The sequence below is a fragment of the Bubalus kerabau genome, chromosome 22 (genome assembly GCF_029407905.1).
Source record: "Bubalus kerabau isolate K-KA32 ecotype Philippines breed swamp buffalo chromosome 22, PCC_UOA_SB_1v2, whole genome shotgun sequence".
Lineage (NCBI taxonomy): Eukaryota > Metazoa > Chordata > Mammalia > Artiodactyla > Bovidae > Bubalus > Bubalus kerabau.
In genome coordinates, this window is record NC_073645.1 from 21,520,888 (window position 1) to 21,544,779 (window position 23,892).

At 48.7% G+C, this 23,892-nt stretch overlaps 1 protein-coding gene across 5 annotated transcripts in view; it reads left to right on the forward strand.

The window, feature by feature from the left end:
- The first annotated feature begins 18,215 nt into the window (after positions 1 to 18,215).
- GOLGA7B (golgin A7 family member B) overlaps positions 18,216 to 23,892 on the forward strand; it is a 74,674-nt gene continuing 68,997 nt past the window's right edge. The window contains exon 1 of one of the 5 annotated variants that reach the window (XM_055560320.1): positions 18,216 to 19,719. The gene's annotated coding sequence lies outside the window, so the exon portion shown is untranslated. The remainder of the gene's footprint in view (positions 19,720 to 23,892) is intronic. The other 4 variants (XM_055560318.1, XR_008707086.1, XM_055560319.1 and 1 more) reach the window with 4 other exon arrangements.

Here is a 23,892-nt window from a genome sequence, read left to right on the forward strand (position 1 = left end):
TGAGCCTCCAACTTCTCCCCCAGAGCACCCCTGACAACAGAGGCGTGTGAACTCTGTTTGAGGCTGCCACAGTGAGAAATGGATCTGAAGCCTCATGTCTGATTTTTAATTCATGTGGATTTTGCAACTTACTTGCTCACTTTAACAGGTCATTATAGGAGAAAAAGTTTACAATAACTTACCACTAGGAAAGGATACACAGAATGCCCATAGCCCTATTAGTTAATGCATAGACTACAGTTGCAATGAGTCTAGCTATTTTTTAGTTATTGGACTGAATTAAAAAGAGAGAAGGTCAGCCCCTTTCCTCTGTCCAAGGTTACAATATGTCAAAACCCTGGATTCCTGTAACTCTGTGGCTGTGAAAGGCAACAGTTCTTTGTGCGCTAGCTTTGGGTAATCACTGATGAGAGACACCTGGAATACCATCAAAGCCGTGGGCCCATGTAGCAGGCTCAGACTTCTTTTGATGATAGGCCTGATTGCCCAGGAAATACCGGGAAATCATTCCTTGGCCGGGTGACGCCATTGAGCTCTGCTTCTTGCTGCCCTCCAGGTCTTTAACTGGTCTGCTCCTGCTTCTTATCTGGTTTTATCCATATAATTTGAATTCTGCAGGTGGTGTCTATCTGCCTCTGCCCTTTGTGTCAGATAGGATATATGTAACAAAAGACCCAAATAGACTGTGGCTTAAACCATTATGACACTGAATTATCTCCATATGAAGTTTGATCCTGAATTGATGAGCAGCTCAAAAATGTCAACAAGGACCCAGGCTCTATTGATCTCTCTCTGCTCAGCCGTATTTGCTGTGCCAGCTTTTCTTAAGCTTATTACCTTTTGATGGCAAGGTGGCTGCCACAACTCCAGCCATCATATCCTCACAAAAGCACATTCAAGACAGGAAGGAGGAGGAAGGGGTAGTTTCTTCTATTAAGGGGAATTTCTATCTCTTTTGTCAAGAAGCAAAAGCCCTTTCAGCAAACTTGTCTTTATGTCTTGTTGATTAGAACTGTATCCTGACTACAAAGGAAACTAATTTTAAAATTTAGGAAAAGCAAATGAAGTTACTGTGTTGGCTTTAGCCTGATCATGATTCATCTTCTGGAGCTAGAACAAAACCAAAGTCTGTGGTGAGGAGGGGGGGAGATGGCTGGAGGGTAGCACCAACAGTATCCCCCCCGCAATCTTTCTAATTTCCTGTGTCACCGTCAACCTACTGGCGTAAGCTGTCTGGTCCACCCACCTTGCCTGTTTGAGGAGTCCTCAGTTTCTGGATAAAGATGGAATGCCCCCTGTATTGTCACACCTTCCTGTGTAGCTGTTGATACCCTCTTTGGGGTTTACTATCAAATCTGTCAAAGGGAAAAGATGTCCCCTTTCAACAAATCTCATCGAGTCGTACTCTTTGCCAGGCCTGAGCAAGACAGGGCCAACTCTCACCTTGATGCATCTCGAGACTGTTGGCTCCTGAGAACAGAGATTTTTCTAGAGAAAAGGCTGATGGTTAATTAATGCCCCCATGCAATTATTCCCCAAACCAAATTTGGGTAAAATTACTGTCTCTCATTGGCTATTGTATAAAATCAGCAAAAACAAGACTGGGAGCTGACTGTGGCTCAAATCATGAACTCCTTATTGCCAAATTCAAACTTAAATTGAAGAAAGTGGGGAAAACCACTAGACCATTCAGGTATGACCTAAATCAAATCCCTTATGATTATACAGTGGAAGTGAGAAATAGATTTAAGGGACTAGATCTGATAGACAGAGTGCCTGATGAACTATGGACAGAGGTTCATGACATTGTACAGGAGACAGGGATCAAGACCATCCCCAAGAAAAAGAAATGCAAAAAAGCAAAATGGCTGTCTGAGGAGGCCTTACAAATAGCTGTGAAAAGAAGAGAAGCGAAAAGCAAAAGAGAAAAGGAAAGATATACCCATTTGAATGCAGAGTTCCAAAGTATAGCAAGGATAGATAAGAAAGCCTTCCTCAATGATCAATGCAAAGAAATAGAGGAAAACAATAGAATGGGAAAGACTAGAGATCTCTTCAAGAAAATTAGAGATACCAAGGGAACATTTCATGCAAAGATGGGCTTGATAAAGGACAGAAATGGTAGGGACTTAACAGAAGCAGAAGATATTAAGAAGAGGTGGCAAGAATACACAGAACTGTACAAAAAAGATTTTCACGACCCAGATAATCATGATGGTGTGAGCACTTACCTTGAGCCAGACATCCTGGAATGTGAAGTCAAGTGGGCCTTAGGAAGTATCACACGAACAAAGCTAGTGGAGGTGATAGAATTCCAGTTGAGCTATTTCAAATCCTGAAAGATGATGCTGTGAAAGTGCTGCACTCAATATGTCAGCAAATTTGGAAAGCTCAGCAGTGGCCACAGGACTGGAAAAGGTCAGTTTTCATTCCAATCCCAAAGAAAGGCAATCTCAAAGAATGCTCAAACTACTGCACAATTGCACTCATCTCACACGCTAGTAAAGTAATGCTCAAATTTCTCCAAGCCAGGCTTCAGCAATACATGAATCATGAACTTCCAGATGTTCAAGCTGGTTTTAGAAAAGGCAGAAGAACCAGAGATCAAATTGCCAACATCCACTGGATCATTGAAAAAGCAAGAGAGTTCCAGAAAAACATCTATTTCTGCTTTATTGACTATGCCAAAGCCTTTGACTGTGTGGATCACAATAAACTGTGGAAAATTCTTCAAGAGATGGGAATACCAGACCACCTGACCTGCCTCTTGAGAAACGTGTATGCAGGTCAGGAAACAACAGTTAGAACTGGACATGGAACAACAGACTGGTTCCAAATAGGAAAGGGAGTACGTCAAGGCTGTATATTGTCACCCTGCTTATTTAACTTATATGCAGAGTACATCATGAGAAATGCTGGGCTGGAGGAAGCACACGCTGGAATCAAGATTGCCGGGAGAAATATCAATAACCTCAGATATGCAGATGACACCACCCTTATGGCAGAAAGTGAAGAAGAACTAAAGAGCCTCTTGATGAAAGTGAAAGAGGAGAGTGAAAAAGTTGGCTTAAAGCTCAACATTCAGAAAACTAAGATCATGGCATCTGGTCCCGTCACTTCATGGGAAATAGATGGGGAAAGAGTGGAAACAGTGGCTGACTTTATTTTTGGGGGCTCCAAAATCACTGCAGATGGTGATTGCAGCCATGAAATTAAAAGACACTTACTCCTTGGAAGGAAAGTTATGACCAACCTAGACGGCATATTAAAAAGCAGAGACATTACTTTGTCAACAAAACTCCGTCTAGTCAAGGCTATGGTTTTTCCAGTAGTCATGTGTGGATGTGAGAGTTGGACTATAAAGAAAGCTGAGCACCGAAGAATTGATGCTTTTGAACTGTGGTGTTGGAGAAGACTCTTGAGAGTCCCTTGGACTGCAAGAAGATCCAACCAGTCCATCCTAAAGGAGACCAGTCCTGGGTGTTCATTGGAAGGACTGATGTTGAAGCTGAAACTCCAATCCTTTGGCCACCTGATGTGAAGAGCTGACTCACTTGAAAAGACCCTGATGCTGGGAAAGATTGAGGGCAGGAGGAGAAGGGGACAACAGAGGATGAAATGGTTGGATGGCATCACTGGCTCAATGAACATGGGTTTGGGTAGACTCTGGGAGTTGGTGGACAGGAAGGCCTGATGTGCTGTGATTCATGGGGTCACAAAGAGTCAGGCACAACTGAGTGACTGAACTGGACTGGACAGACAAACGATGGGCTTCCCTAGTGGTTCAGCAGTAAAGATTCTGCCTGCAACGTAGGAGACCTGGGTTCGATCCGTGGGTCGGGAAGATCCCCTGGAGGAGGGAATGGCAACCCACTCCACTATTCTTGTCTGGAGAGTCCCAGGAACAGAGGAGCCTGGCGGGCTACGGTGCACAGGGTTGCAAAGAGTAGACACAACTGGACTGAACAGGCATGCACATAGGCAAGAAATCCACACGTCTGCATTGCTTCCAAATGCTGGATGGTCTAGGAGAGGCTTGTGCAGAAGCAAGGTCACAGCCCTGATGACTCCTGCTGAGATTTGAGTCTTGGCCTGGCCTTGACTTGACCTTGCCAAGGACCTTGGGCAAGTCCTTGAACTTCCCTGGGCCTGTGTTTATTCCACTGAAGTAAGAGACCTAACAGCCACTCCCAGGGCTGTGGTAAGGATGCACTGGGCCAACTGAAGCCAAAGGACGTGAAAGGGAGAAGGCTATGATGCTCTAAAGCTGCAGTTCTTGCCTTCAAGGCTTCTTCCATGAGCACATTTTCAATTATGTATTTGCACTAGAACTTGACCACCTGCTGGCCGACTAACTTTGTTAGAAATCAGTTCCATGGCTCATTTGGGAGCAAGGTTCTCACACCTCATTTGCCTTCTTGTCTCTTTTTAAGCTATCCCGAAGAACTAGTGCCAGGTCTCTAGCTTCTTGATTTATGGGTGTCTGTGAGAGGTCTTTCCCTTCTTTGCTTCCATTGCTATTTTTAAACTTTGTTGTTGGAGTGAAATTTATACAAAGTCCACAAATCTTTAAATGTACTATGTAGTGTATGTGCTTTTCTGTATGCGCACCCCGGTGTTAGTACCATCCAGATCAAGATACCGAACACTTCCCATCGCTCTGGAAGGCTTCCCAACCCCTTCCCCGTCAGTATCCACCCTACCTGCTCCCCACCTGCTGCTCCAGCAACTCAGCTGATCCTCACATCACTGAGTAACTGTTCTTGAACTTCCTATGAAGTGGCATTGTGTACCCTGGACCCCACATAGTTCCTATGATAACTTCACTTCCGTTTTCCTTTTTCTAATCAGTTTTAGGCAGCTGTCAGCCACTCTTCCTGATGGGAGGGGCGCTTCCCTTTTGGCACATCACCCGTGACAGTGTGGTTTCATCTCTTGAGAGCCCTCAGACGTGCCTCCTTGGTCAGGGGCTGTCCAGGACACGTGGATACCTCCAGGGGCCTCCTGATGGACCTTTCCTCCCTCTTCCTTTTTCCCAGGGGCAGCCGTGAGGCTGTGCCCACTCTTGCCATTGCTCTCAGAGGAGCTGGGCGTGGGCCCTGGGCAAAGATTTCTGAGCAATGGCCCAAAGTGGGGACAAGCTGGGGGCTCTATGAAGTAGGGCCTGGAGGGCTGGGTCCACGTATTGGCAGGAGGCAGGAGAGGCTGGGGGCTTTAGGGGGAGACCCAAGACAGGTCTACACTACAGGGGATGCTCATGGGACATCAGGGATGCTGGAAGTGGCCACTACCAGGTGTGAGTGAGTTAGACATCAGCCTTGGCCTCCTCTGTGAGGGAGTGGGGGTGGGGCTCTCAGAAGGCCCCACTACTGTTGGTTGGCAAGCCTGGCCTTAGGTGTGGTAGGGCAAGCAGTCCCCTTGCACCTGCTGGCCCCATCATGCCTTCACCTATTTTCCCATGTAACAGCATCTGCTGGGAACACCCTGGGTGTGCCAGGCAGTGAGCTGGCACCAAGGGCATAAGGATGAACAGAAAGTCTCTCAACCCAGGGAGCTCAGTGTCCAGACCAGCTGCAAATGGATGGCCCCTTTGCATCCAGATTTGGCCCTCAGATGTGCTTGCTTTGGCCCCCATGGTTTGAAAATTGGAAACTGTCCATAACAATAGGATTTCTGGCTTCTTTTGACAAGCCAGAAGGTCTGATAACCATGGCTCGCCTTCATGCAGCTAGTGTGCATGCTGCTCCCCATGCGCCCTTCCAGGTGGCACACTCGTGCCTGTTCCCTCCACCACCTGTCCCTACAGCACTGTGCCTGGTCCTCTGCTCAGAACTTCCCTGCCTGGCCCCATAGACATTAGGCTCATTTCGATGGGGAGAATTAGTGCAGGCCTCCTAGAGGAGGCAGTGGGTCTTGATCTCCTGTTAGAGTGTGTCCCCCTCTAAGTCTTCTTTGTCTCCTACTCCTCAGGGTGAGTGAGTTCATCAGATACTTTCTGGGAAAGGATGTGTAGCATGTGCTAGGGGGTGGGGACATGAGAGGGAGATGAGATGCTGAGGTGTTGGCCCTAAGACCCATGTAAGCGGCTCTAAGGGATGGACCATCTGGATCAGAATTACCAAGGGGTGCTGCTTCAAAACATGGACCTACTGAGCAGAAGCTGGAGGAAAATTCTCCAGGTAATTGTTGTGCATGCTGTCTCTTCAGTCATGTCCGACTCTTTGCGACTGTATGGACTGTAGCCCCCAGGTTCCTCTGTCCATGGCATTCTCCAGGCGAGAATACTGGAGTGGATTGCTGTGCCCTTCTCCAGGGGATCTTCTCAACCCAGGGGTTGAACCCACGTATCTTACGTACCCTGCGTTGGAAGAAGAGTTCTTTACCACTAGTCCCACCTGGGAACCGTGCCCCACACCCCCCAGGTAATTGTTGAGGTGGCTCAAATTTGAAAACTGCAAGGAAGAGGAGGCTGCGGCTTAGAGAGTAGTAGGGTCAGACAAATTGTGTTTTCTAGGGCACAGCTGGGGACCCCACTTCACTGTCCAGCTACAATGGAGTTTATTCTGAACACCCTCACCCCTTCTTGGCACAGCTGAGGCCCCCACCAGGCTAAAGGCATGAGGAACATCTCCAGCTTTCCTGCCTCTGCCCCTACACCTGGAAGAAAGGTCATGCTGGCTTTTGCTGAGCCTTGTCATTTCCCTGACTCTTTGAACTGTCACCTGGGCAGGGGGCCGGCTCTAGGGAGAGGGACAGAGGCTGGTTGGCAGGCAAGGGACACCTTGTTTCCCCTTCATCTTCTCAGCCAGGTGGCCTGACAGGTACTGGGCTCTGGCCAGGGGGCTGGAACCATAGCCTGTGCAGGAAAGGAGGAGGATTTGGCGATGTGTTCAAAGAGAGATGCTTCCTTGAGTTGGGGGAGGGTAGGAGGGGCCCCTGGACTACCTTTCCCTTTGGAGCCTTCAGCTGTGGGGGTGGGAGGTGTAGGCTGGGGTGGCCAGGGTGGGGCTAGGCTGCGGGGACTGAGTAAGGAGACCTCGTTCTTGGGTCTCACAAGTGAAGGGTGGTGCCCCCAAGAGTGAGTGCCTCGCTAAGAGTGAGGTGTCTAGGGAACAACATGTAAGAAGAGGCAACGCTGCTCTTGCAGGAGCCTGAGAATGGGAGCTCCTTGAATGTTGTCTCACGCACCTTCCCCTGGCCCCTGTCCTCCAGTCCTGCCCACTGCACCCCAGGAAGCCCCTGAGACATGCCTGAATCACGGGCGAGGGAGGGAGAGTACAGCATCAAGAGCGTTCTTGTCTCTCGGACAAGGGTACCCATTCTCAATGTTGACTGTACACTGCAAACCCCTGTTATCTTTACAGAATCCTGTTGTCTGGTCCTCAGAGATTCTGATATAATTGATTCTGGGTGCAGCCTGCTCTTAAGGTTTTTAAAGTCTCCCCAGGGGAATCTCATGTGCAGTGAAGTGCAAGAAGCTCTAATCTAGATGGTACAGGGTGGGTGCTGTTTACTGGTTTTCCTTTCATGGGTTTTCTTTGTGAGTAACAGACCACCAGTCTTGACACAGACCTCTAAGGGTAATACAAGAACATTTAGAACAAAGTGGATGGAATATGAGGAGACTAGAAAGAAAACCCAGTTCCCAGTCCATGCCAGATACATCATGTTTGTAGTTAACAATCAACCCTGGGAGGTCGATATTCTCAGGCTCAGTTTACAGATGAGGAACCCGAGTCTTGGCTGTGTTAACCACTCGCCCGGGTCCCACTGCTGTGGGCTGGCAGTACGGTGAATGGAATGGATATGTGACAGGCAGCTGGCAGGAGGGAAGGCAGTGCTGCTGCTTTCAGACTCGTTTCTCAAAGCATTTCTGGGGTTGGCTTGAGGTGGGGTGAGGACAGGGCTTGGGAAAGGACTGATTCCCCAGCTCTTCTCTGTCACAGCAGAGGAGTGCTGGCTCTTCTGGTTTCTTCTCTCCCATCAGAGTCTGTGCAGAGTCTGGTCAGAGCCAGGCATCCCATGTGATTTTAAAGGAAGATTCCTCTCTCCCAGTCCCTCTTCTTTAAGCCAAATAGATCCCTGGAGCTAAAGTCAAGTAGGGTGATAAAAAGAGGGGACCCCCCCCCCTTTCTTGTCTCCAGGTCAACATACATACACACACACACACACATGCATTAACACATACACACATATCAGAGTTGCTGTAATTCCACCAATTAGGTCTTTGGAGTCAACAGAAAATATGGAAGGATAATGGGGGAGACTGTTCAGCCAGTCACATTGTATTGTGGATCACTGAGTGACTGTGGGGAGCCAGTCCCAGCATCCTTGGCAGACAGATGGTAAACACACAGGAACAGGGCCCGGAGGCCTCTGAAGATGCAGAGGGAGCATTTAAGGTGAAGCTTGGAAGATGCTGAAAGTTGCTATTTAGCGGGTAACTCTATGCATAATAATCATCACGTTGGCTTCTAAAGCTGGGGGCAGTGCTGTGAGCAGCTTTTCTGCAGTGGTAGCAAACTCTGCTGTCCTCTGCTCTCCTCTCCCGCCAGCTCTTCCTGCTTTCTCAGGAGCAGGGAAGCGGGGTGGAGAATGCCAGGCCGGGTGGCCAGAGATCTGACTGGACCACCACCGGGCCCCTTAGTGGCTGCTTCACCTTGGACAGAGGCTTAGCACCTGAGTCCCTGTGTCTTCATAGACACATTGAGGACTTTCTTCCATCTGAGATGGAGTAACAGGGATTGAATTTGCCCTTTTGTCTGAAACAAAGAACAAACAGACCCAATACATGAAATGATGGTTTTCAAGATACTGGACATTAGGCCACAACGTTCAGTGACCCCAGTGAGCTCAATGATTCTCAGTTTACCGGCTTGTGAGAGTGTCTGTGTCACAGCCCAGGGTAGGGGAAGGATGTCAGGAGGCGAGAGATGGAAATATACTATTCTAACTCCTTGTGCAGTGGTATGAGATCACTTGAAGGTAGGCTGTGGTTAGGTCAAGATGTATCCTATAAACGAAAAAGCAGCCACTCAAATAGCAAGGGCTTAGAGTTAGTAAGCTAGCAGAGGAGTTAAAATAGAATCATCAAAAATATCCAATCTTAAAGAAGATGGACAAAGGGAGTGAAAAATAGATGAAACCAATAAAGAACAAATAGCAAGATGGTAGACTCAAGCCTAACCATATCAATAATCACATTAAATGCAAACGATCTAAACATTGTTTAGAGATTGTTGTTTATTTTGGATATTAATCTCTTACCAGATACATGATTTACAAATATCTTCTCCTAACCCATGGGCCGCATTTTCATTTTGCTGATTATTTCCAATAAACACACTTTAAATATAAAGACATAAATATGTTCAATGGAAAAGGATGCAGAAAGATGTACCATGCTGACATTAGTGGAAAGAAAGCAGGAATGGCTGTGTTAATATCAAAGTAGATTTCAGAATGAAGAGTATTACCTTGGTGATCGGTATCTTGTAATGACTAAACAAACAAAAATCTACATTGATAAAACAGGAAACTGTGATCCTTGCCTCACTGTTTCTGGTAAGAACCAAGTGGGGTGATATCTGGGAAAATGCATTGTGCACGGTAAAACATGCAGGTATCACTGGACCTTAATTATTAGAAACTGGACTATCTGAATCCTCATAAAGAGCACAGCGGATGTGCTGAAACTATTTGATTCTCAAGGGGAAAAAGGAAATACCACACAGCAGCTCCGAGGGGGGCAGTGCAGGGGGAGCAGGAGCAGCTGGGGGCAGAAACATCAGTGCGGTGGTACCTGGACCAGCACTTCTTAGACCTGAGTCTGTGGCAGCTACTGGAGCCCATGGTAACAAGGGGCTTTCTTCAGCTGCAGGAGAGACAGACCCAGACTAAGCCTCAGTCCCACCAACCCCAGCAGCTTCGGTAACGCCAACAGATGCTTGGCTAAAAAGAAAAGTAAGATGTCGAGCAGTTACTGTGCTAAATCCTTTTTAAGCCTTTTCTCATTTGTGAGTCTTATTTGGTTGACCCTGATATCATCATCTCCATTTAACATTTAAGGAAGTGGAAGCACAACATCGCAGGGCTGTTAAACCACGGATCAAAGTTTGGACCCGTGCAGGCTAGACCAGAGCCCAAGTCTCAAACATGACCCTAGCCATGTGGTGATTGCAGCCATGAAATTAAAAGATGCTTACTCCTTGGAAGGAAAGTTATGACCAACCTAGACAGCATATTAAAAAGCAGAGACATTACTTTGCCAACAAAGGTCCATCTCATCAAGGCTATGGTTTTTCCAGTAGTCATGTATGGATGTGAGACTTGGACTCTAAAGAAAGCTGAGCGCCGAAGAATTGATGCTTTTGAACTGTGGTGTTGGAGTAGACTCTTGAGAGTCTCTTGGGCTGCAAGGAGATCCAACCAGTCCATCCTAAAGGAGATCAGTCCTGGGTGTTCATTGGAAGGACTGATGTTGAAGCTGAAACTTCAATTCTTTGATGCAAAGAACTGACTCATTGGAAAAGACCCTGATGCTGGGAAAGATTGAGGGCAGGAGGAGAAGGGGACGACAGAGGATGAGATGGTTGGATGGCATCACCGACTCGATGTACATGGGTTTGGGTGGACTCCGGGAGTTGGTGATAGACAGGGAGGCCTGATGTGCTGTGATTCATGGGGTCACAAAGAATTGGACATGACTGAGCAACTGAACTGAACTGAACTGAACTGAAGCCATAAGGTGAGGCTTGGGGAAGGCCAAGGTCGGCCAGAGGGTTCTTCTAGACTTTGAGGAATAGAAGGAGGGCGTAGAGGTAGGACAAGCCCCTCCACCTTCCACTCCAGGCAGGGCATCCTGCACCTCCCTCGTCCTCTCTCTTCCCCCTTCCCATTCTCCTCCCCTGGGTCAGCAGTGAGGAGTGGGAACTAGCCAGCAGGAGGGAGCAGCTCTCGGCAGCAGTGGTGAGGGGCTCCCTGGGGAGCTACTCCAGGCTTCACTAACTGCCTCCTCAGTGCCCAGTCTTTGAACTCAAGGGGTTTCAGTCCTGCTCCCAAGTCACACAGAATCTTGGTCTCCTTATCTAAAGAATGGGATAAAAGTATTGACATTGTGATTGTCAGGAGGCTCTGTGAGAGTGAGGTGGCTCTGAGGAAGGTGCTGCCCTGAGACACAGAGTTGCTGCTTGTCTCTTCTCTCCCCCTGCCATGCCACCCGGACACTGCCCTCCCCTCTTTCATTCAGCGATACCTGTTCTCCCCTTAGACCCCCTCAATCTCTTCCTGGCCTTAGAGCCTGTGGCTCTGCCCTGCCGTGGGGCAGAAAGAAGCATTCTCCTTCAGATCTTCAAAGGTGGTGCTGGTGGTGAGGGGCAGGGACTGGGGTGGGGAAGATATCAGGGCTGAGTGAGACCAAGTATTTTCAGTGTCTCATTGGTCTTTGTTTAAGCGAGGGGAAATTCATAACACAACCAATTTAAAGCATACAGTTCAGGGGCGTTTAGTGCATCACAGAGTTGTGCAGCCGCCATCTTTCTCTAGTTTCACAACTTGTTCCTCACCCTGGAAGCGCTCTTGTACCTTACGTAATCACCTCCCATCTCCTCCCTCCCCGCATCCTGTGTCAACCACAAATCTGCGCTCTGTTTCTCTGGATTTGCCCGCTCTAGTTATTTCATTCCTTAGTGTCTGGCTCCGTTCACTTAACAGTCTTTTTTTTTGGCTCTGCCGGGTCTTCATTGCTCTGCATGGGCTTTCTCTAGTTGTGGTGAGTGAAGGCTACTCTTCATTGCGGTGCGTGGACTTCTCATTGCAATGGTTTCTCTTGTTGCAGAGCACTGGCTCTAGGTGTTCGGGCTTCAGTAGGTGTAGCATTTGGGCTCAGAAGTTGCAGTTCTCGGGCCCTAGAGCTTGGGCTCAGTAGTTTTGGTGCACGGGCTTAGTTGCTCCGAGGCATGTGGAATCCTCCCAGACCAGGGATCAAACCTGTGTCTCCTGCACTGGCAGGCAGATTACCATCTACTGCTCCAACCAGGCAGGTCCAACATAACGTTTTAACATTACAACATAAAGTTGTGGAGTGAATCAGTACTTAACTCCTTTTTATGGCTGAATAATATCCCATTGTTGCTTTTGAATTGTGGTGCTGGAGAAGACTCTTGACAGTCCTTCGGACTGCAAGGAGATCATACGAGTCAATCCTAATGGAAATCAACTCTGAATAATCATTGGAAGGACCGATGCTGAAGCGGAAGCTCCAGTACTCTGGCCACCTGATACGAAGAGCCGACTCATTGGGAAAAGACCCTGATGCTGGTGAAGATAGAAGGCAGGAGGAGAAGGGGACGACAGAGGATGAGACGGCTAGATAGCATCACTGACTCAATGGACATGGGGTTGAGAAAACTTTTTGAGACAGTGAAGGACAGGGAAGCCTGATGTGCTACAGTCCATGGGGTCACAAAGGGCTGGATACAGCCTAGCAACTGAACAGCAATGGTGTTCCATTGTACGGATGGAAGTTTGTCCATTGATGACATGTTTGCGTTCTTCCCACCTTTTGGCTGTTGTGGATAGTACTGTCACGAACACTTGGGAGCAAGTATGTTCTTGAATACCTGTTTTACATTATTTTGAGCACATACCTAGGAATGGAATCACTGGGTTTTATGGTAACTCTATGTTTAACTTTTGAGAAACTGCCGAACTTTTCATAGCAGCTGCACGTCTCTTTGGCTTTAAGATTATATTATTCTAAATGCAGAAATGATACAACACTATAGAGAATTTGGAAGTTATTTATTGAGCAATTTAAAGACATTTTTAAGTAATTCAAATTATAAAAAAACTTTTAAGAAAAATATATCCTTATTATAATTCAGATAATTTCCAGAAGAAAAAAAAAGTTTTTTCTGTTCACCCCCATCTTATTCCTTTCCCTCTGGCTGACCACGGTTAACCCTTTGGTTTGTATCCTTCCAAATGTTTTCAAGGCATTTATATAGACTTTGAATTTTCTTTTTTATATAAACATGTCATACTGTCTGTATGCTCTTGCTTTGAAATCTTTCTATTAGTTTCTTGTAAATTTTGATTGCTCCAGCGACTGTCTTGGTGCCAGGCTGAGGGTCCCTGAGACACACCTTGTCCTGTTTTAAAAAAGTCTGGGCCTCAGGTGTGCAAAGCTGTCCTTGGGTGGCTGGATGATGAATATATTATACATTTCCTTTTGCTAACTCCATTTACAACTTTTTTTAAAGGAATATGAATTGCTTTTATAATAAGAAAAATAAAGTAGGGAAGAAAGATTGAGGGCCTGAAGGCCCTGGGCACAGCTTGTATCTTAATTTAGCACTTATTTCATTCCTCTCTCTTGCATAATGAGTTGTTTATGTGTTCGCCTCCCTTGAGGGCGGACAGCGCTTATTCATCTGTTGCCATCCCCTTTCCCTCAGAGTGTGCCAGGCACACAAGTGGCCCCTCCAGGGTTGTGGCTGAGGCCGAAGAGAAAAGGGTGGGTTCCAAAGACCCCCTGTGTCCTCAGCTCAGGGTCATAAAGGTCATGCATTCTCGGAGGTCAGGCTCTGGCTGATCACGCTCTCTGCGGGGGTACCTGGGCCAGCCTTGTGGGAAGCTGGGTGTAAGGCAGGGGCAGTTATTTATGGCAGCCCCAGCCAGGGTACCCATGGCAGGCAGCACCCAACTGAGGAAGTAATTAGAGTGCTGCCAGGCGCAGGAAGCAGGGAGAGGGTTGGCGGCTCGGGCTCCCTTTCCAGAGTTATAAATAGCCGGTCTGTTGGCGGAGGTGGAGAGACTTACACACAGGAATGGAGGTGGGACAGCTAGCGCCTGGGGCCGCGGGGGTGGGAGCTGTCTTCTTGGGCTTGTCTGTCTGTTAGTCTGGTTTAGGAAGGGGCAGAGGGTGTCTCACTGGCTGGACATGGGCATGTGGTCTGTGCCAGGAGGGTCCCTGGCTGAGGCCCTCCTCCCCCCACCTAGGGTTCCCCATCTGTCCCCATAAGACTAGCCTATCAGGGTTCATGTTCCTGCTGGGGGCTCAGACCACTAGCAGGGGCGTCATGACAGATCCCTGCTGGCCCCAGCTTCCAGCCCCAGCCTTCCTGTGAGGAGTTGTTAAGGTTCTGGGTGGGATTCCAGAGCCCGGGATGTTTATAGCAGTTCCGGGGGAGCGGTTCTCTGCTGGTGCTGGGCAGCTCTGTGCCTGACTCATCCCAAAACACTTTATAAATAACCTGGAGGGGAGGAGGGAGGTGGGCGTCCACCCCCATGCCCCCCACACTCTGTGAGCAGGTGGCAGGCACTGAGGGGCCAGCCTTCCTACATGTCCGGGTAGAGGGGCCCCCACTATAGTCAGGAGCCAGGGTCAGGGGTGCTGGGAGACGGGGTTGTCAACCTCTGGAGATGGGCCCTGCAGTGATTCTGGGGCCCCAGAGGGCTTTCTGCTCAGCCATGATGTTAGCACCCCCGCCTTCTGTGAGGTGTGTTGGGGGAGGTTCTGGCTGGGCAAAGGGAGCTAATATGGGCTAAACTCTCTGGGAGATCCAGGACGGGTCACTCCCCTCCCTGAGTCTCAGAACCCTCTGGTAAAATGAGAGGGTTGAGCTAGATGAGTGCTAAGGTCCTGTCCAGCAGTTGCATTAAAAAAAAATTTTTTTTTTGTAAATTGGAAGATAACTGCTTTATAATGTGGTGGTTTCTGCCATACGACAATGTGAATCAGCCGTAAGTATACATATGTCCCCTCCCTCTTGAACCTCCTTCCCACCTCCCACCCCATCCCACTTCTCTAGGCTGTCACGGAGCACCAAGTTGAGCTCCGTGAGTCGTACAGCAAATTCCCACTGGCGATCTCTTTTATACATTACGGTAATGTGCATGTCTCAGCGCTACTCCCTCAGCTGTCACAGTCTCTCCTTCCCAAGCTGTGTCCACAAGTCTCTTCTCTATGGCAGCAGTTACACTTTTGATTCCATGTCTGACATGTTGTAGGTGTGAATGGGTGGTTAGACATTCCTGTATCACAAATTTCGTGTGTGGGGACCTTGGAGACAGGAGGAGTGGCAGTGACCCCACCTGGAGCCCCATGTGCTGGACAAGGAGACTCTCACTCGTCTGAGTGGGTGGACACTGGGAGCCTCTGGGGCCAGGGGGAAAGCTCTGAAAGGTGTGTTCAGACAGAGCCTGATTATTGTCCCTGAGGGAGAAGACACATTTGACTTGTGTCACCACAGAAGGCTGACTAGGACCTGGGAGGCTGATTTCAGCTCGATGTATCCTGTGCTCTTCCTGCTAGAACCTTTCTGACTTGTGAGGTGGTGAGCTCCCTGTCCCTGAATGAAGGCTCTTCTGTAAGGATGTGGAGGAAGGGATTCCATATGGAGTGAAGGGCTGTAGTTCAGTAGTTCCCCATATGGCCAGGAAGCTGGATCCATGAAGAGGCTGTTAGTAATACATTTCCCCGGTCTCCACCCCACTGCACCACCCACACTCAGTGGGACTCCCAGGGGTCTCAGCCATGTGGTCCCCACGTCTGCCCTACCGTTCTGTGATGCTATGGTGCTGACCTCAGAAGGTTGAAGCTAAATTTATCCCAGCCCCCTACCCTAAATGTATCATGCCACGTGGGTTTGGAGCACTGTACAACCACTGACATAGTGACAGTGGGTGAAGATCAAGAGCAATCTCAGGAGACCATGAATGTGATCTTTATCAATGGACTTGGCCGCCACTGCAGAACCTGCACAAATGGCCTTGAAGAAACAAATGTCAAAAATCATGCTTTGGGGGATTAAAGTGCCAAAAGGGGTTCTGGGGCCTTTTGAGGGAAACAGAACAGGGGGCCTTCAACAGGACACTCTGCACTGTGAGCGGCTTCAGGTTAAGCCCAGTCCCTGACCAGACGGAGCCTGGTGCATCAGAGAGAACGTGGCGAAAGGCAAGTCCACAGCCCTGATCAGACTCCTTACTCCTCCTCACTTGCTGTGTGACTTTGAGCTTGTCCGTTATCCTCTCTAGGCCTCTCATTTGTAAAGTGAGGGGCTTGGACTTTCAAGTCCTCCCCAACTTGATGTGTTATAACACCTCCAAAGACTAGGAGCTGGCTATTTGTTACATTTTGGTGTCAACCATTATTATGACCAGTTTTGTTGCTGTGGAATCCCTCCTTCTGACTTCCCAAATGATTCCTGCCCTCTCCTTGTTAATTTCCCAGGGTCTGCTGGAAGTGTGGCTGGCTTGGCTGACCAGGTAGGAAGGCCTTGCAGGAACAGAGCAGGAAAGTTGATGCAGAGGGAAGGGGTGAACAGGTTGGTGTGCTCAGGCAGTGAGGACCAGCTTGGGGACCAAGCCTGGTAGGGGCTCTGAGATGAGGGATCAGGGCTAGGGAAGCCACCAGGAAGCCAAATACTCCACCTCAGAGCTCAAGTTGCAGCCAGAAGGGGGATTCCTAATTCATTACTATGAAAGTCCCAAAGAGTTTGAGACCTCCCAAGAGTACAGTGACCAAGTATTAATGTACAGGAGGCTTCTGAAGACAGACCTGATAGGGATGGGGTGGCAAGGGGGCATTCATTCATCACCAGAGGGCACACCTGGCATTGTATCACTCTGTATCCAGCTCTCACACAACCCATCTGAGAAAGTATCATTTGCCATGGCTTACAGGTACAATAGCAAGGCCCAGCTTAGATGTGCTCTCAGATGCACAGCTGGTGAGAGGCAGAGCAGGCTTTGAACTCAGGTCTGGCTGATTTTAAAGCACACAGGGCTCCCTCTACCTTGTGTACCTCCTCCTCTGTAAGGAGTGTTGTTCTCCTAAAGCCCAAGATCATGCCTGTATCTCCCCAAGGTCGGGAGTACATGCAAGTGAGCTTCTATGAAGGAAATGTGAGTTAGAATAAAATTGCCCAGGAGAAATCCGAAATATCCTAGGATCACCCAATAGAGTGTCTGCAACTTTTGAAGTTGAGGCCTACCTGGTTGCAGGACAGATTGTCGGGGTTGTGGAGGCAAAGGAGTGCTGGCCCCTGGCAACGAGCTCACATGTTGCCCGGGAGGCCAGCTGCAAGGCTGTTACAACACCTGCGTTTCTGGGGAGGAGGGTATAACGGCTGTGCTGCAGGTAATCAGGGAGGTGGTGCTGGAGTCCTCGCTCAGAGGAGGAGCTGGAATTTATGCAGTTAGAAGTGGGAGAAGAGAGTTCTAGGCAGCTGGAAGAGCATATGAAAGACGCTCAGAGGCCTGGAAGGGTGTCTGGAGTTGGGGAAACTGGGAAGAACTCTGTGGGGTTGGAGATGGGGGTAGGTAAGCAGCGAAGGGTATGAGAGACAGGGTTGGACAGGTGAGCAGGGCCAGTCTGGCGAGGGCATATAAGTCTCCTCAGATATAAAATGGGAAAATTAAGGCCTTCTCTTTGTACAGGGCTGTCATGAGATTTAAGCTGGATAATGAAAATAAGGGTTTCCCTTGTGGCTCAGCTGGTAAAGAATCTGCCTGCAATATGGGAGACCTGCGTTCGATCCCTGGGTTGGGAAGATCCCCTGGAGAAGGGAAGGGCTACCCACTCCAGTATTCTGGCCTGGAGAATTCCATGGACCGTATAGTCCATGGGTTCGCAAAGAGTCAGACACAATGAAAATAAAATGGTGGTACTGGGCCAGACACAGGTTCAATAAGTGGTGTTACTATTGCGGTTGTTGCTGCTGCTGGTGGTAAGAATAACAGCTGGCTTTACTAGTTCCCCTTTGGTCTATTCTTAACATAGCAGCAAGAGTAATTCTGTTAAAATGTGGCAGATCTTGTCCCTTCTCTGCTCACAAGACTCAGGGGCTCCCTCAAAGCCACAGTCCTTGTACTGGTCTTCCAGCCCCTACGTGATCTAACCTCCCCCTAACCTCTCCACATGTCCATCACTTGTTTGAACCACACTGGCCTCTTTGATATGCCTTGAACATGCCAGGTTACTCCTGTCCCAGGGCCTTTGCGCTTGCTGCTTCCTTTTCACTAGAATATTCCCCCTCAGATCCCCACGGGGCTCACTCCCTCGCCTCCTCCAGGTCTTTGCTCAAGTGCCACCTCCTTAGCGAGGTCTTTGGCTAAGCTGTCTGAAGTCACAAACTGCCTCCCCTCACCCACGCTGGCATGCCTCCTCTCCCTTCCCCCCTCATACCCCATCTCTGTGTTTATCGCCTTCTAACATACTGTGCATTTGTATTTCTTGTTTGTCACTCTCATTAGAATACATGGGCTTCCCTGGTGGCTTAGACGGTAAAGAATCCGCCTGCAATGCAGGAGACCTGGGTTCAATCCCTGGGTTGGGAAGATCCCCTGGAGAAGGGAATGGCTACCCACTTCAGTATTCTTGCCTGGAAAACCCCATGGACAGAGGGGCCTGGCAGGCTACAGCCCATGGGGTTGCAAAGAGTTGGACACAACTGAGTGACTAAGAGCTTCACTTTGACTTCACTTAGAAAATATGGCCCATGAGGGCAGGGCTTTTTGTCTGTTTTGTGCCCAGTGTCTAGCCTGGAAATGGTACTTGTTCATATGTGTTATTTTTATATTATCATCTCTGGAGCATGGAGAGTGGGTTGGGGCAACCTCCCCCTGCTGGATGTGGCCAGCCCCTGACTGGAACCTCCAAGCTCACCTTGCTTCTTTGGAAAGATGTTTCCTCCAGGCCTTCCTATCTCTTCAACAGGAGCCACGGAACTGCAGGCTTCTAACTGACAGGCTCATCCTCTCTGCAGGCTTCCCTGCTTATTTTAAAACACAGCCCCCTCCACTTGCTCTGGGGCTCCCTCTCTGCCAGGAAACTCAGTGAGCATGGGGGTGGGTAGATGGCTCATTTCAGAGGAATTTCCCTGGTTCCCCAAGCAGCCTAGTGCCTGGGAGCCCAGGAGCCTGTGTGGCCTGATTTAGATCCTGGGAGCAGGGCTCCAGCTGCAGCCCTCCCATTCAGCTGGAACCGCATTTGGAGGCGTCTGCAAACCTTCCGCCCTGGTGCATTCCCCCTTCTTCTAGACTACTGGCCTGAGTCCAAGCCTGGGAGGAAGGTACCATGGTCACTCTGTCACTCCACTGGGCTCAGCTCCTTTCCTTTAGGAGCACCGGCTGGAGCCACCCCGTGGGTCTCTAAGACCCCTCCCCTTCCTACAGCCTATGTCCCATTTGCTCATGGCCTGTTGGAACAGCTGACATTTCCGTTTTATCATATTATCATGTCTCCACTGAGACTTTCGGGAGATACGATGCTTTAATTCCCAGTGTGGCTAATGGAATCGCAGGCTGGCAGGGGCGGGATTCTGGAATAGGCTGGCTTTTAGTCTCTGAATTCCCACTAGGGGAGTGGAGACTCTGGAAAGAGGACAGACGGGTTGGAATCCGGACTGTTCATTAGCTGTGTCACCTTGGGCAAGTTGCTGGCCAATCAGGAAAATGGCTACAGTAAAGGTACCACTTCCTCATTGGGCAGCTGTGAGGACTGAGCCGGATGATGTACAGAAGGCCCTTGGCTCAGGCTGAATGAGGCCTCAACAATGGGAGGCTGCTGCTGCTCCAGGATGCTGGCTCTGTGTTTCTCCTGCAGAATGCAGAGCCTCCGGCAATGACCAGACATCCTAGGCCTGTCCGAAGCACTGTGGGAGCCAGTTGGTCTCCTGGAACCTGTCCTGGGCACGAGGCGAGGGCTTCCCCGAGGTGAGGGCTCCCCACCCACCCCCTACCCCCCTGAGACCTGGATTCTATCCAGCTTTGGATCTGGATGCAAAACTGGGGTCACGAGGGCGGAGTGGAACACTTCTGCCTGGTCCTTCCAGCTTTCTCTTTCTGCCAGACCACAGGGCCCCTGAGGAGGTACCCCTGAGGGAATCCCTGCTCAGGTATTGGGGAGATTCTTCTGACAGTGACTTCAATTTCACAGAAATGTCTGGAGGATTCCAATTTCCTGCTGTGTTGTATGTAAAATGGCTCTAATGAGGGAGAAAAATCTAGACATATTCGAGCAGCTGTAAGACAGGAGAATTTACATATCTCAGGTGTCAGGCCTAGGTGAGCCCTTAGGATCACGAGGCCCACCCTCCTCTTTTAAATGATGAAGAGCCTGAGGTCCAGAGAAGGACTCTGAGCTGTCAGAAGTCAAGCAGCTGGTAAGACATGGAGCTGGGGCTCAAAGCTGGGCTTCCTGACTCCTCATCCAATGCTCTCTCCACTGCACCCCACCAGCCAGGACACTGGGGCTGGAATCCAGTCTCTGACCACAGAGCCTGTGCAAGTAACCAGGACTCCACACTGCCATCAGATGGCCTCTTCCCTCTCTGACACCTGGCCCCAGCCTTCTATAATGAGGCTGTCACACTTGCAGAGGCTCCTGGGCTTGGCTTAAGATGGGCTTAGGCTGTTCGGGTGGCACCCCATGCCTTTCATTGAGAAAATACTGCCCAACTGCAGAGATTTCACTGGGAGGAAAGGGTTCCTGCCACTGAGCCTAAAATCCCCAGGGATTCCTTTGATTCCATTTCACATAACCACACTCTCTCATGTCACCAGCATCCCTTCTTCTCCCTTCTAGGGCTTCACACCCTTAGAGTCTCACAGGCAGTGATCCTGTTCCGCTTAGTTTGGCAAAACCCAGAATGTGGGTCTTTTCATGTTATAATCAGTCCATTTCCTGTTTCTGCATTGTTTCAGATACTTCATCTCTGAACATCTTCCAATTTCAGCATATCTTTCCGGAATGGTGGATGCCAAGAACCCAAGGCCACAATCGGGAAAGATCTCATTAGAAACAGATAGAGGAAGGGAGGGTCCCCACTGGGCAGAATTGTGCTCAGGCTGCCAGTAACCCGGCCATCTGGAAGGTCCTCTCTCCTTCCTTCCTGGAAACTCAGGGCTGCCCGGGTACCAGTCTGAAGGCAGAGGAGATTCCCCAAATGCCCTCCTGGGCACAGAGGATGGACGGAGCCATCCATGTGACTCTGTCTCCATGTCTTCTCTCATGGCCTCCTTTCATCACCCTGGTCCAGCTTTTTATTCATTCAATAGGCATTTATTAAGTCCCTGCCGCATACCAGGCCTAGGGCTAGGCACTGGGAATACTATGGTAAAAGAGAGGCACATTGTCCCTACCCTCAAGAAGCCCATCTTCTAGGGCTCGGGAGTGACGGTAAACAAGCAAAGCAATACACCTGTGAACAGGTGAAGTGCAAGGAGGCCAAGCACAGAGTCCAGGGGAGGACAGTACGAGGGGCCATCTGGAGTGGGTGGCCTAGGAGGCTTCTGAGCAGTGTCATTAAAGCTGAGACCCAAAGGTGGGAAGGACTCTCCTAGGGAAAGATGTGGGAAGGTGTTTCTGGGAGAGGGGACAGGATGTGCAAGAGACTCAGCTGAGAGGAGGGATGGATGGATGGTCCGTGTAGTGTGAGCTAAGGTTGGAGGCGGCCCAGATCTGGAGGGGTCTGTTCATTGTCACAGGTGTCTGGCTTTCTCACGGACTCCCTGTGTGTCCTGAGCATGTAACTTAGCTTAGTTAAACCTCTGCTCCTCTTGGATGGGATGGAACTAGTAACTCCCCTGTACAAGCCTCTTGGAGGCCTCAATGAAACCATGGAAAACCCCAGGGCCTAGCACAGGCCAGCCCTCCACATGGGGAGCAATTCTTATTCCTATTTCCACCCCTACCTCCTCAAGGAAAAACATTTGAACCCCTTGGCTCTTTTCCCATCCAACCCCTGTCCTCAATCCCATCTCTTTTTTTTTTTTTTTTGCACTCTATCTATCAGATCTAGTCCCTGAAATCTATTTCTCACTTCCACTGTATCTTATATCATGTAAATACATGGAATGAGATGGTAACAATTCTTGAGTTGAAACATTGAAACTCTCCAACATTTATAGGAAGGCAGGGCGAAGAAAAGTCCATGTGGGCACCAAGAAGTAGAAATGAGAGAAGTGGAGAACAGAAAGACTGAAGGTATCCTAGAAATAATGGAATAAGAGATTACTAAAAAGGAAAATATGTTATTTTTTATAATATATTAAATATTGTTAAATATGTTACAGGGAGATTGGGTCTGATAAGCATCTCTTCTCTGAAAAGCCTCACTTTAATGATCATATTGTCTTTTATAAGAAATACTCCATTCTTAATTTTATACAACTGGTACTAGAGAAATTTTTTAGCAGCTCTTGCTGCTGCTAAGTCGCTTTAGTCGTGTCTGACTCCGTGCGATCCCATAGACGGCAGCCCACCAGGCTCCCCCGTCCCTGGGATTCTCCAGGCAAGAACACTGGAGTGGGTTGCCATTTCCTTCTCCAATGCATGAAAGTGAAAAGTGAGAGTGAAGTCGCTCAGTTGTGTCTGACTCTTAGCGACCCCATGGACTGCAGCCTACCTGGCTCTTCCGCCCATGGATTGTCCAGGCAAGAGTACTGGAGTGGGGTGCCATTGCCTTCTCCGAGCCCATCTCTTCTTAAATGTGGGGCTTTCCCCATTCCAGCTGACACTCAGACAGAACTCATCAGACTTGCGTGGTAACAAACCCAGTTGTCTGAGCTCTGCGTGTTCTAAATGGTAACGTGGTGGGAGGGACTTCTGCCCTCACTGTGGGCTGGCATGCATGCCTTCATTTCCCCCTCATTCTCTCTTCTTTCTCATCTTTAGATTGTTTTAAATAGTCAGCAGGTACAAAAAGAATATTTCTGGAGTATGTATAAAGTATAAAGAATAAGGGGCTTCCCAGGAGGTGCAAGGGGTAAAGAACTTGCCTGCCAGTGCAGGAGACATAGAGATGCGGGTTCGATCCCTGGTTGGAGAAGATTCCCCTGGAGAAGGAAATGACAACCCCCTCCAGTATTCTTGCCTGGAGAATCCCATGGACGGAGGAGCCTGGCGGGCTACGGTCCATAGGGTCGCCAAGAGTCAGGTGCGACTGAAGTGAGTCAGCATGCACGCATAAAGAATAAAATCACAGTGAATGCCACTCAATTTAAGAATGAGAGTGCTGCCTTCCCATATGGAATCCGTGTGCAGTTCCCTTCTTTTCCCTGGAGCTAACCCACCTTCTGGAATTTTGTGTATACATATTTTTTCTTTTCTCTTCTTAATAGTTTTCAGCTTATGTTTATAGACCTGAGTAATGTTTTAGTTTTTGCATGTTTTGAAACTTTATATAAATGGAACAACACTGTGTATTCTTCTGCCGTGTGCCTTTTTAATTCCACACTATTTTCCTAAAATTCGTGCATGCTCTTACTACTAGATAGGATTGCATTGTAGGAATAGAGCATGACTTGATTATTCATTTTCTGGCCTAAAGATAGTTGGGTTGTTTTCAGGTTTTTTCTTTTTCTTAATTTCATAACCAGGGCTGTTATAAATGCTCCTGTTCATAACTAAATACACACCCACAAGGTATACATCTAGGAGTGGGTTTGCTGGAATTATATGGGATCACACTAAATTATTTTCCAATTAGGTAGAACATAATACAGAAGTGTTCTTGTTACTCCACAGCTATTCTGCCTGCTTCATAATCGTAATTTTCGCTCATCTAGAGGGTAGAATCTCTCTGTGTTCCTTCTTCATTTTCTGGTGTCTTCACCAATGCAGCTATATTGGCTTTCCTCTTCAGAATCTGTTTCTATGCCCACCTATATTCTTCTTGCCTATAGCAGAGGACACGAGCTTTCTCTTCTCTCAAGCCTGGTCCTTTTCTGTCTCCTTTATGATCCCACTCCTTCTGTCTTTCCTCTTATCTTCAGCATCCCTCTATTTATGATTTCCAGATTTTAAAAATTAGTAGTGTGGCAGACATGTTGGTCACAGACCCAAGTTCCTCATGATTTTCTACTTCTTCTTCCAGCCTTCCTCCT